Consider the following 13,960-nt stretch of genomic DNA (forward strand, 5'->3'; position numbering starts at 1 on the left):
ACCTTATACCACAATTTACCATCTTGGCCAGTAGATAAGGCTTACAATGAATAAGACACAAACATAGAGACACAGGAGAGAGTGGTGAGTGAAAGTGGCAGTAGAGACTGGACCAGTGGTTTTCAACCTGTGAGTCCACAACCCCGCTAGGGTTGCATATCAGATATGTACATTACAGTTCACAACAGTAGCAACATTACAATTATAAAGTGGCAATGAAATAATTTTATGGTTGGGGGGTCACCACAACATGAGGATCTGTATTAGAGGGTCACAGCATTAGGAAAGTTGAGAACCACTGGATTAGAATGATATGTCTAGAGGCCCAGAAAACAGCCTTGCAGGCGAGGAGGGGCAAGAAGGTGTCTCTCCCATGGGCCTCTGAGAGTGTGATGCTGTTGGGTGTAAATGTGTAGCTTCCAGAACTGTGAGATGACTTTCTGTTGTTTAAAGGAACCCTGTTTGCCTAGCATGCAAAAGGCTGCAGGTTCAACCCCCTGTACCACACATACTGGATCTTATGGAGGCATCTTCTCAATTGAGTTTCCCTCTTTTCAGATGGCTCTAGTTTCAGATGCCTCCTGAAATACTAAATTGGAAGGTGACATAAAACCAGCCAGCACATCAGTGCTGAAGACTCCAAAACCAGAGTGATATGCTGGCTGGTTTTATGTCACCTTCCAATTTAGTATTTCAGGATCCAGCTATAGGGCATTTGCTTAATTAGTGATTGGTGGGGGGAGGACTCACCTATTGTGGGTGGTGTTATCCCTGGGCTGCGGTCCTGGGTTCTATAAGAAAGCAGGCTGAGAAGTTGTAAGCCAAATAAACCCTTTCCTCCGCAGCTTGAATTTTCAGTCACGGTATTTCATCACAGCAATAGGAACTCTGACAAAGCACTTGCTCTGCCTCCACTCCCTGTGCTTGCACAGACTAGGGTAATGGGTGAGTGTGGCAGAAGCATCTCTGTAAGCATCTCTGTAAGCAAGGTATACAGAAAGGGGCGGTTCTGGCATTAGGGGTCTTTTCCTTCTCTCTTTTTATTCTGTCCTTGTCTCCAACCCACAGGATGATGCTGTTTTCAGGGTGTGGCTTCCATCTTCAGTCAATTCTTTCTATAAAATTCCTCTATCTCAGGTATATTTTACTAATCTCCTATGGGATTTTAAATCAATCCAAACTGGATAATGGTGGTGGTGTACACCTTTAATCCCACTGCTGGGAGGCAGAGGCAGGTTGAAGCCAGCCTGGTTTACAGCCAGGGCTACACAGAGAAACCTTGTCCCACCCCGCAATGTAAATCAGTCCAGTTGACAATAAAGATGAACTATCAGACCACATAAAAATTCTGTGATATTTGTTTAAACTTTAAAGACTTTAAATATTTTGTTTATTATTGTTATTGCTACTACTACTATTATTATTATTTGTATGTGTGTGTGTGTGTGTGTGTGTGTGTGTGTGTGTGTGTGTGTGTGTGTGGGCTTACAGAACAGAACACATGTGGAGGTCAGAGAACAAACAATTGTTTGCTTGTCTCCTTCTAGCCTTATTTGTGTTACAGGGATCCAAATCAGACTACCAGGTTTGCTAGGCAAGCGCCTTTACCTGATGCTTCATCTCATTGGTCCAGTTGTGAAGACTTCAGAAAGGGCCTTGACAGGGCTGAGCACTTAGCTTGGTGACAGCGTACTCACCCACGGTTAGCAAAGCTAGCTTGGTGACAGCGTATTCACCCACGGTTAGCAAAGCTCCGTGTTCAACCCCCAGTGCTGCAAACATGTAATGGCTTCACTTGTTTTGTCTCACTAGGTTCTCACAGACACTAAAGGTGATGGGGCTTAGAGTAGTGCAAATTCTGACCCAAAGGGGCAAAGGCACATGGCAGATTTGATTCGGGGACTCTGGCTTATTGTTCTGTTTTGTTTTCTTTCAGAGACCCTTTATTAGGAATAATAGCCATTTTACTATTATGCCTTATGTACTTGGTAGCTTGATCTATAACATGCAGAACCGGCAACCAGCTCATATAGCATATTTCCTCAGTGGCTTGGAAACCAACAACCTCACAAACCCTGAGGCTCTCCAACAAGCGACCGAGGGACTACTTGAACACGATTGCTGGAGAGAGCTTTGCTCTGTCTCTAGACATGGGTTTTTGAGGTGGGAAAGGGTGGGGTGGTATACAAGTGCTAATTCTCACTGTCCCCTGTGAAAAGGGACTGTTTCTCTGTGGGATTCAACGGTCCCAGGAGGTAGCTACTCTACCACTCGCCTTTGCCCAGCTGACACACCATGTACTTGTCATAACATGCCAGCATTAAGTCAAGATAAATAGACTTAAACTGTGTGGTGATATTAAAGTGGGGGCCACTCTACTATGTATTTAAAGCTAAGCTCCTGTTGGACTCTGGACAACAAACTGCGCTCTGCCCATCAGCTGAAACCAGGACCGTCGCATTCTTGATGCCATGACAGTAGGTTCAGCTCCAGGAATAACTTGGCTCTTCTGAAGACAGAATTTAGCAGCAGAATTGCTGTTGGGCTTGCACTGTAGGCATGGGGGCAGCAGTGGAAAATGGACAGGCCTGCCAGATTTCCCACCATCACTTGCCACTGGACCTGGTTTTTGCATGGCTGACAGGACCAGCAACTAAGTCATCTCCCAAATTGAGAGCATGTTCTCCAAATTTTGCCTGTGTGTTTCAAAGAGCCAGAGGAAAAGATTATGGATGTTTCCACTGTAAGGAAATGGTGAGAAGATAGACGTGTCCCGCCCAATTTAAGCATTCCATGATCTGTGCATGTATTAACATGGATCTCTGGAAACTGACTCTCTGTGTGCATCAGCTAAAACACATAGGCCCTCCTCCACAAAGCCAGTCACATGCCTAATGGCTCACACATCTGGGCACTTGCTGTAGTTTGGATCGGTTCTCAGGGTGGCACTATTGTGAAGTAGTGGGGGACTTTACAAAGGGCCCCTGTTTCTGACTGTCTTTGCTGATGAACAGTCCTTTCGTCCCCAGCTTGCTATTTTAGTCATGGTGTTTCATCCCAGCAATAGGAGCCTTAACTAAGACGGTCTTTTCAAGTTACCTCTGATATTTTGTTATCGCAACACTAAGCTGACTTAACGTGGTGACAGGCCTGGAGCTTCCACCTCTTGCTGTAGGGCCACCTGCTGCCTGCAGAACCCAGTGGGGGATGGGAGTACGTCAGATGCGTGGCCTCCCTATCTGTTGTGTCCTCTTTCTTTGTGCTCTCTGGTGCTTTTTGGAACTCATTTCTCCACACAAGAACTTCTGACTATTGAGAAAGAAGGCATACACATAAAATGCGAAATTACAACAAAACAAAGTTAAAAATCTTAGCTCATGTAAGTAAATCCACACGCTGGAGGCTTCAGATAGGACCTGCCAGCACTTGCAATTGCACAAATGGTGATTTTTTTTTTTTTAGACTATACTATAAAAATAGCTTCAATGTGGAGAAGACTGAGCCTTGTTTGTGGAAGTTCCTAACTGGTTCAGTATGTAGCAACAAAGTCTTACTAATTTCTCTTTCCTTTTTCCTATGTCCCTAGAATTTACCTCAGCACAACACAGGAAGGTCAATCTGACTTCTGAGGTTGGGCTTGAATCAGTTGCAGGTTCGGGCAGGTGCTGGGGTTTGGATGAAGTCTCTGGGCCTCTGGTTCACTGCATCTTTGGAACAGCCCTTTCCAGAAAGAGTCAACCACTGCCAGCCCACTGGTAATGATTTCTGTTTGTCTGACTTTATTTTCAAAGGCCACATGTTCCCTTCCTGGCAAGCTAACACACTGTGTGCCAGGTGGCAAAGAAGAACAGCTGTGGTCTCTGTATCCGGGACCAAGGGTCTAAGTAATGAATCTGACTTGGCACAAGAGGATGAAGTCAAGCTGTAGACTTGAAAATGCTGGAAGGATTCAGGGGACAGATATTCCCTGGGCCTGGAGAGGGCAAGACAGGAGTGGAAAAGAGCATTAAAGGGTGGGATGGCTTGCAAAGGTCATCTTGGGGGAGAAAAGCTGGAGCTTGGCAAAGGATGATGGAGAGGGAGCAAAGTGCAGGATGCTGGCTGACTCTAAAGTCTAACAGAAGGGCAGTGTGGGTGCTGGCAGCCACTTCTGAGTTGTTTAATGGGGAGCCTGGGGGTTACTCCTGGGGTGGAGGTGGCAAAAAGTCCAGGAACGCAGAATGAGTTTATAAGCAGAGGAAATGGCACAGCCTGCTGTGGTGGCCATATCTGGCCCTCTTGTTTTCTGTACATTTATCATGTACTCATTTATTTACTCTTCTTGCCTTGAAGTTCTAGTGAGTACTAGAAGGTACAGCTCAAGGTCCTTTGTCAAGAGGTGGACCCTGGTATTTAGCCATCCAGTCGTGAGAGAGAGAGAGAGAGAGAGAGAGAGAGAGAGAGAGAGAGAGAGAGAGAGAGGAAGGAGGGAGGGAGGGAGGGAGGGAGGGCGCGCACACGTGTGCATGTACATGTACATGTGTGTACATATGTGGTGTTTTGGGTAGGGATTGTCCTAGCCAGACATGCCCACTAGTCTTCTCTTCATGGAAGTCAGGAACAAAGACAGCATTGACAAGATTATTAGCCAACTCACATCCTGTGAAGCCAACATGAAGAAAGCCTTCCAAATTCTCAGGCAGGGCTAACTCTGCCAGGATTAGCCTCAAACTGGCAGGTTGGCTTCCCTTCCTTGGAGGACAGCTCACTCTTCGTACCTTCCCCTGGCCACAGTGGAACCTCATGAGAAAACTGGCCCACTGCATATGAGTAACAGGGAAGGGAACCTGAAGACGTCAAGGGGGCCATAGATGCTGGCCTTGGTAACACAACAGGGCGTGTGTCCCAAGGGTCTTTGCACTATAGACTTGTCTCCTTTCCACACATTCTTCATCCCAATGGCTCTGCCTGTAGGCAATATTTTTTTAATTGTCTATTTTATTTGGGTTATCTTACACCTTTACCTCCCTTCCACCAACTTCCAAACACTATGTAGGAGATAAAGAAGGTTAGAGGAGGAAAGGGGTATAGGTTTCTTAGGCTACTTCTACTTAGGTTAGGGTCGTTGGGTTCTTTGGGGAAATACCAATCTCAGTTGTCAGGATATCCAGCCATCCGGCAGAACCAGCAGCCTTCTTTCTCCATCTGTCTCTTAGAAGCATCCCTCAAAGTGTCTTCTCTCTCCCTCCCTCCCTCCACCCCCCCTCCCTCCCTCCCTCCCTCCTTTTCCCTCTGGGCTCTGGTATTTTCCCTCTCCGAGTCCTCAGAATTGAACTAACTGCCACTGGCAAAGACCACGCCCTGTTCCAAGTTTCAGGAGGCAATTATCAGGTATGGATAAACTAAAAGCAGCCTCATATCCTACACTTGGGATTAAAACAAAAACATATTTAGATAACATAACTGAGGTTTAAAGAAACCAAAACTTCCACTATAACTGCCATCAACTCTTTTGGCTTTCTTCTGTCTCAACTTCTGTATCCCTTTCAGGTAAGAATGTAGGAGGCATGAAAGTTGCTTTGTGGTATCATTAAGAGGCTTGGTGCTTATTTGGGGCTCTGTGGTCTCTATGATGGTTTGCCCATTGTTAGTCCCGCTTTCGTGTCTTGGAAGGCAGGACTTGAGTCAAATGTGTCCTGGAATCATCTTGAACCTGGGGTGCTGCAGTTGTTTGAGTGAGCTGTGTCCTGCATTGGCTCTGGCGTTTGAACATTTACTTCCCCATTGGTGGCAGTGTTTTAGAAGGTCAGGCGGTGCATCCTTGATGGAGGAACTCTGTCATTGAGGGTAGGCTGTGAGATTAAGAGCATCACACCTCTTCCAGTTCATTTTCTCTGCTTTGTGCTTAAGGTTGAGGATGCAATCTAGCTTCCTGCTCTTGCTGCCATGCCTGCTGCTTGCTGCTATGCCTCCCTGCCATGATGGACTCTCTGGAACCGTAAGTCCAAATAAACCATCCCTTGTATAAGTTGGCTCTGGTCATGGTGCTTTGTCATAGCAACAGAACAGTAACTACAGATGCTACTTGCAATCTCAGGGGACAATGCCAGTCAACATGACTTCTGAGGTGAGCACAGCAGGGACTCCTTATTAGCATCTGGCTTCTGGAAGGGTTGATGATGGCTGTCAGTACTGGCTTGCTGTTTTGGGGACTTGGAATCCTCCCAGTCGATGACCAGAAGAGGACAAAATGACAAGGTTTCTCTCACCCACAGAGAGTGCTTATACTTTCCCTTCCACCTCATACTCAAACCTCTCCGTCATCCTAAATGTTTACTTAACAATGCTCAGAGACATTTCAAGCTCCCCTAGTTTAACGTTTGCTAAACACCCTGTCACTTCCATTCCTGCTGAGGCTTTCCTGCTTGCTGCAGGAATTACCCGTGCTTACGCACTGTCTGGAAACTCTTAATAGAATGAGTAAGGGTTCGGCTCCTCAAGGATGGGCTCTCCACAAGTGTGTGGGCAGCCCATGAGGTCAGGGTACTCTTTGGGTCAGAGAAAATAAAGACGGCTCTGATGTTGGGAAGCCATTTGGCATTCATGAGCTTCTGAGACTTGTGGCCAGAATGGATGATGAGGCTTTCAGAATCCAGGGAGCAGAACAAAAGGTTCATCCTTTGGTTTGGTTCAAAGTCTTGCCCGGGGGGATTCTTCATCATGAGGTGGGAGCAAGATGCCAGCGAGTGCTCCAGCGTTGCCGTTGGCACATGGCTTCATGACGGAAAGGAACATGGCTGGCTCTTCCCCAGGCCACAGGCAGAAGTTTCATCTGAAAAAGCTAAGCTCAACTCATCCTCTGGCGGCCATAGATGGGTGTCTACAAGAGATAGGTGTCTTGAAGGTGGATGGCACTTGCTCACATCTTGTGAAGGTTATGCCCTGGACACCTTGGTTGAATGGCTGTCACTTTATAATCTAAGTGCTGCATATGCTGTGCAGTTTACCATAATGCAAATTAGCCACAGACCAACAGACAAGCTGGGAAGCTCCTTCTAGAGATCTGGATAAGTGTGAGGCCAGGATCTGCCAAGTCAAGGCAAATAAGCGCTCTAGGGTACAACAAGAGCCCCAGTGTACAGCAGTGCCCGCCCTACTGCATCCCACCCAGGTGGCGAGTCCCACCTGGAAGCTGACCAACCTTTGACTCCCAAGTCTGGAATCCATTTGTTCATGTGAAATCTATCCTGGGACATTCACAGGTTGTACTGACTTTTTTCCATCAGAGCCTATGGTCTTGTGGATATCGTAAAACTGAACTATGAGCGGCTGCAGGATTTTTAGTTCTTTTAAGGACAACCAACATCAAGAATTGGAATAGAGGGAGAAGAATGTTAGCTGGTAGTCTCTTGGAAGAGGAGGGTCTCCAGGAACTAATTAGAGGATTGGAGCAGGTGGAGGTGGAGGTGACAGAGTTCCCACTTGTGATATGTAGGGCTAAGAGATAGAACGCTGGAGCTGGGAAGAGTGGCACATTGTCTTTTATCCCAGCACTCAGGGAGGCAGAGGCAGGTGGATCACTGTGAGTTCGAGGCCAGCCTGGTCTGCAAAGTGAGTCTACTTGGCTGTCTAGGACAGCCAAGGCTACACGGAGTAATCCTCTCTCTCTCTCTCTCTCTCTCTCTCTCTCTCTCTCTCTCTCACACACACACATACACACACACACACACACACACACACAGACACACAGACACACACAGACACACACAAAAAATCCCACCAAAAGAGAGAGAGAGAGAGAGAGAGAGAGAGAGAGAGAGAGAGAGAGGGACGGAGGGACGGAGGGACAGAGGGAATATGAATGTGGCTTTGGCCTGGAGAATGTGTGAGGCTTTCAAACTCTACGCATGAGGATTGTTCTCTTGCCTGGTGGCAGAAGACACACTTCAGAGGCTTTGATCAAGGCTTTGATCCAGGGGTACAGATAGAATATACTTTGTTGGAAAGCCACAGAAGGCTTCACTGCAAACCAACACCATGGAAGGAGAAAGGTTTTATAGATTGCTCCCACTCCACTTTCTCCACTGAAGCCTCTCTCAGCTTTGGGAACCTCAAGAAGAAACCTGGTCTGAGAATTAGTGATCTTGAGCTTTGTCAACTTTCTCTTTCTCTGGATCGTAGTAATCCATCCATGGGGACAAAGAGTGACTGTCTTTACCGGAAGCACAACCAAGTTTCCAACAATGACTGCAAGAAGTGAAAAAGGCCAGTGCCCACTTCTACCCACTTTCACTGCCAATAGCTGGTAGTTTCTGAGTGGCTGGCAAATCCTTCCATTTCCTATGTTGAGGTTGCTTCTGGCCACTGTACAGGTGGGGGCCAGGTAGGAAGAATCTTATCAATTTCTTGATGACCTTGATTAATCAGGCTTCTGCTAAATTGCCTTCCCTTGCCAGATGACATCCGACCCACCAATCCCTGAGCTTGCCCTAAGACCAAGCCATAAAATCCTACCAATCCTAGCCCAAGCTCCACCCCTCCTGCAAGAAGCCCCATATAAAGACTGCCTCCTGCACATCTGTGTTGTTCCACACAGACATAACAAGTGTGTGCTAAGATGCCACAGGAGTCATCTGCCTGGAGTATGCCATGTTGATCCAAGACCTCAGCTAGTTGTGAGCGCCGGACCTCCATACCAGCCAACTTTTCTCCAGGCCCTTGCTCCCCAGTGTCAGTCTTTGGAAAGCTTGCCTCTCCTTCTGCCAGGCTGGGGCTCCACTGGGAACAGACTGAACTCTATTAATTCCACTTCTCATCCCCAGAGTAAAGTGGTAATAGGCAAGGGGGCCCATTCTGGCCTGCTTCTAGCCAGCATGTGAAAGAATGAGCCAGAGCTAAGCAATGGATTGACAGGGCTGACTTCCTGAGTTGACAGGGGACCACTTTCAACCCACGCCTCTCCCACGAACCATCATTCCCTAGGAGCTGAAGTTCTTCAGCTCCCACAGAACTCAGATAGTGGCTCTTGCCTGGTAGAACCAGGCCTTGGCGAGGAAGAGCAATACGTACTTGCTTTATCTATTCCAGTGATTTTCAGATAGGCCTTGGGGAGAGTCACTCTAAAACTGACGAGTCTATGCCCAAAATAACTGGTATTAATCATTGTTTCCTGTAACTTAGGCGTTAAGCAATCACAGCAAAGTCAAATGTAGTTTCATTTCAGAGTTCCAGGCGAGAGGTGTGGCCTTCCAGCACTTGTAGGAGTCTGTGTCCTTATTGTATGTGCTAGGAAGGGAGTTGTGGGCTAGGAGACCTCTGACCTTTATATGCCTCGGAGAATGGAATTTTAATTCTCCCTTTATAGCTCCCACCCTGATCATGAGGCAGTCAGTAATTCTTTCCACTTGAGAGGCCTGAGTCTTTTGTATCTAAGCTTTCAAAATCAGGGTGCAAATAACTCTTGAATTTCTTTATGATTCACCAGCAGTATTTAAAGCTGAACAATGAGACTGGGGAGGCCAGTAATACAGTCAAGGCTCATGAAGACCAGGTGGACTTGGGAACCCAGTTGTCTGAGATCCCACTCACAATTCTTTCCAGCTCAACCAGTTGCTTTCTGCGTGTTTCTAGAAAAGTTGGCACATGCAGCTTTATCACCTATCAGAACCAGCTCTACCTATGTGCATGCCTGTCGATGCCTTCATAGGCACCCTGAGCCCTGCTCCTATTCTTAGCCTCCCCGAGTGGGCCAGTGTCCTCTGAAGAACAATCTCATTATTGGGAGCAAAGTGTTCTAAGTGACTTCAAGTCAACCCGCTGGTCATTCAGCCATCTGAAATTTATCACGAAGGTTTGTGTGAGACATAAAAAAGTGGGAACTTATTTAAGCTCCCAGACAGGAGCCTTTCCAGAACTAAAGGAATTCAGCAGGAAAGGCTACAAGTCCCTCAGCGGAGGGACTCCAAGCAGAGAGCAGTAGAGTTAGAGAGCTTGTACAATAGCCAAGTTCAGAAATGTTGACCTTTTAGAAAGTGATGAAAGCTTGTCCTTGGGGCCATGGATGGAAAGTTGACAAGCTTTGGATTCCAAGAAATGAAAGCCGGGCTCCAGATGACCCATGCGTCTACAGTGGAGACTCAAATGTGGGCAAAAAGAAAACTGAAGGCCTGCCCCTCTTAGACGAGCTGTTTCTTGGGAGTCTGATTAGCTTTGCTTATTTTATCCTATCTAGAGAGAGAGAGAGAGAGAGAGAGAGATGAGAGATGAGAGATGAGAGAGAGAGAGAGAGAGAGAGAGAGAGAGAGAGAGAGAGAGAGAGAGAGAGAGAGAGAGTACACACACACACACACACACACACACACACACACACGCTCACACATGCACCATGGTGCACTTGTGGAGGTCAAATTCTCTCCTTCTACCACGGCAGCCAGGTATCCAGCTGAGGTCATCAGGCTTGCATGGAAAGCCCTTTCACCTGCTCAGCCATCTCACAGGCCCTGGTTTCTTTATGATAGGCTTCCGTGCCCCGTGCTGAGTCTAGGGATATCCCCTGTGGTAGGCTACTGCAGTTAGCCTGGTCAGTCTGGCTCAGGGCTAGGACTGCTCTAAGCTTGAAGGCTCTGAATGGCCTTACCTTGCTTCTGGGATCTCCTCAGCGAGATCCTTCTTGCTGCCTTGAGTCTGGGGGTGGCAAGATATTTTATATTTCTACTTGGGAACTGCCTGGCAGAGTTCTGTCACCATCCAGCCCACAATTAAATCCCCCTGCCCCTGACACTTCCATCATCCTAATATTCTCCACAAAAAGCTGATTCTGTCCTCATAAGCTGTTCAGAGCAGCCTGGAGCATGAGAGCAGGCTGAGTCCACAGGCATTAGTGAGAAGTGACGTCATGGGTTCTGGGTGCCCATGGGGGTGCCAAATGGGGGACTAGGTTCCTCTAAGAACTATACAGGAAGCTCCTGGGCATCAGGGCCTGCTCATCTGCTCTGGCCACTCACCAGCTCCCTTAGCAGAGCCCCAAGCATCCAGTGAGGGCTTAACAAGAGAATGAGTGAATGAATGCAAGCTGTGACGTAGCATGCCTGCTTTCCATATAGTAATGAAAACTGGGACGAAAGAGTGACCAAAGGAGAGGACTTGATGTCTTGTTTGCAGTCACATATCCAGGACAGAATGGGCCATTTTCCCAGTCACAAGACCTGTCACTGTCCTTCCCTTCAGACCTCCTGTAAGGATAGGCCCAGGGTATGGGGCATTGGCTGCAGAAAGAACTAGCTACCCAGCACCTAGGCCTAGCTGCTTCTGCACTGGAAAGCCAATAATGTCCTTTCCAAGAACATGTCCTGAAGCGGTATGTCAGGAAGGAAGGAAGCTGGTTGGAATGCTAGAGCTACCTGGGCCTGTAGGATCGGATGTCAATTCAACGCAGGTAGGATGACCTGCCTGCCATTCCAGGATCCCAGGTCACAGGAGAGAGTAAGGAGGGAAGGAAGTGTCGTCAGGGTACAGAAAAGGGATTGCACACAGAGCGTGTTCCCACAAATACCCACGCAGAAGCTTTGGTGCTCCAGTCAGCTGCAGAATTGCCCGAGTTAGCAGTCAGCCTGTGTGAGCTCTACAGAGCAGGCCTGAGGGAGGAAGTGTGGTGACTAACCAGGGCAGGTTCTGGCAGATGGGCTGGCAGGCCTAGCCTAGGCTGGGTTTCCTGCTAACAGGACACGGGCTCACATCACAGCTTCACGTCTCAGTTGGCTCCTCCCCTGCCACAAAGAGACTTAGATTGCTCTTGGCTGGGCACTCTGAGACTCTCTTCACTCATTTGCAGGGTGATGCTGATCATACAGGATGTACGTAATTAAAGGATGACCCAGCTTTTGCTTCTTCCACTGTAGTGGCTGGAGAGGAGGTGACTTGGACAGCAGAGTGGTAAATACTGATCTTTCGGACAAGCAGTCAATTCTTGACTGGAAAGAAAAATCCTGTGGACTTGGAGTCAACAAAGGGGTTAAAGTCCTTATCTTTCACTTGAGACTGATCTCTGAGTCTTTCTTTGCTGTTACCACAAGGTTATGGGGTTAGGGTGAGGGTGGAGAAGTAAGATTGTGTCCGTACAATAGCTTGACAAGCCGACGCAGCTATGACCATAATGACCATAAATCTGGGCCTGCAAGTGTTTCCATCCCAGTCTTAGGGCACCAGTGCTTTGAGTGATGTCAGGTTTGGTACTGTCCTGGGCCGCACTGCACTACAGTCATTCTGTCACTAGTTTTTCCGAATGATCATTCCTTTCTCCCCACGTGCACCTTCTTCTTCGTACCTATTCCTAACTCTCTGCCAACCTGGACTATAGACAATCCCTGGCATATGACTTCAGATAAGACACTGAGTTCTTCTGGGACCCAGAGGATATTAGCAAAGCTCTCGGCCCTTTAAGATTCAGAGCTAGATAAGAAAGTGCTAAAAAAAAAAAAACTTGATGTAGTACTATGACAAAATATCTTTTGAGAGCCACTGAACAGAGCACAGGTTTTATTTTGGCTCATGGTTTGAAGAACAGAGTATCATGACGAGGGAGGTGTGGCAGCTGGACTATCAGATCACTTTGCAGTCCATGGTCAGGAAGCAGAGATGAATGATGATGCTCTGTTAGCTTTCTTCTTTTTATTTAGTCTAGGACTACAGCTCATGGGCCTGTGTTGCCCTTATTCAGGGTAAGTCTTCCCACTCCAGTTGAACCTCTCTGGACATACACAGATGTGTGGTGTGTGTGTGTGTGTGTGTGTGTGTGTGTGTGTGTGTGTGTGTGTATGTGTGTGTGTATGTATGTGTGTGTATGTATGTATATGTGTATGTGTGTATGTGTGTGTGTATGTGTGTATGTATGTATATGTGTATGTGTGTATGTGTGTATGTATGTATATGTGCATGTGTGTATGTATGTGTGTGTATGTGTGTATGTATGTATATGTGTATGTGTGTGTATGTATGTGTGTGTATGTGTATGTGTGTATGTATGTATATGTGTATGTGTGTGTATGTATGTATGTGTGTGTATGTGTGTATGTATGTGTGTATGTATGTATATGTGTGTGTGTATGTGTGTGTATGTATGTATATGTGTATGTGTGTGTATGTATGTATATGTGTATGTGTGTATGTGTGTGTGTTTGTGTGTGTATGTGTATGTATGTGTGTGTGTGTATGTGTGTATGTGTGTGTGTGTCCTAGGTGATCCTAAATCCAGTCAGCTTGAGAATAAAGATTAACTGTCACACTGTACAAACCCCATTCTTATCAGTGTTGTGAACAACAACTAATCTTCAAAACAAGCCTGGTGTTGTCAATGTGGCCCCTTCTTTGAGTTATGTTCCAAACCACTTTATCTGTCCCGCAAAGGTTGGATCTGGACCATCTCCCTAAGGCTTAAGTGTTAAAGGCTTGCTTTCCAGCTCTGTGCTAGTAGATTGGGGTGAGAAGTCAAAGAGGTGAGGCCTGATGGGTATGCAGAGCGGGTGCATCCTCGCATTAAATTCGTTTAGACAGCACTCCATGGATCGGCCCCAAGTATTTTTCTATTTGAATGTGGAAGGGAATGTGAAAGTTATTTTTGAAATGCAAAGGGAACAGAATTTAGTCCGTGGTAATTCACGGCTGATCTTTCAACAGGAAGATAGCTGTGCAGTCAGACAATTATCCTGACATTAAATTTCCACATCTCAGCAACAGAGCCTGGATGACCTGTCTCAAAGATGTTTACCATAATGTGGGGGAAAGGTTTGCATGGGTGAAGTTGGAGGGAAAGAGCTTGTGAGGGAGGGGAAGCAAAATACAAGCAGACTCCTTTCTAACCTTCAGAATGGAGGCAAAGAGGGAAGGACAGGGCTGGTACGCAGCTGGCTTGTCGCATTGTCCTTTCCAGACCAAGGCTTTTGTATTATTTACTTTTGTGGTGTCAGGGCAAAACACCTGATAGAAG

The sequence above is a fragment of the Acomys minous genome (genome assembly GCF_964271855.1).
Source record: "Acomys minous genome assembly, chromosome: 15".
NCBI classification, from domain to species: domain Eukaryota; kingdom Metazoa; phylum Chordata; class Mammalia; order Rodentia; family Muridae; genus Acomys; species Acomys minous.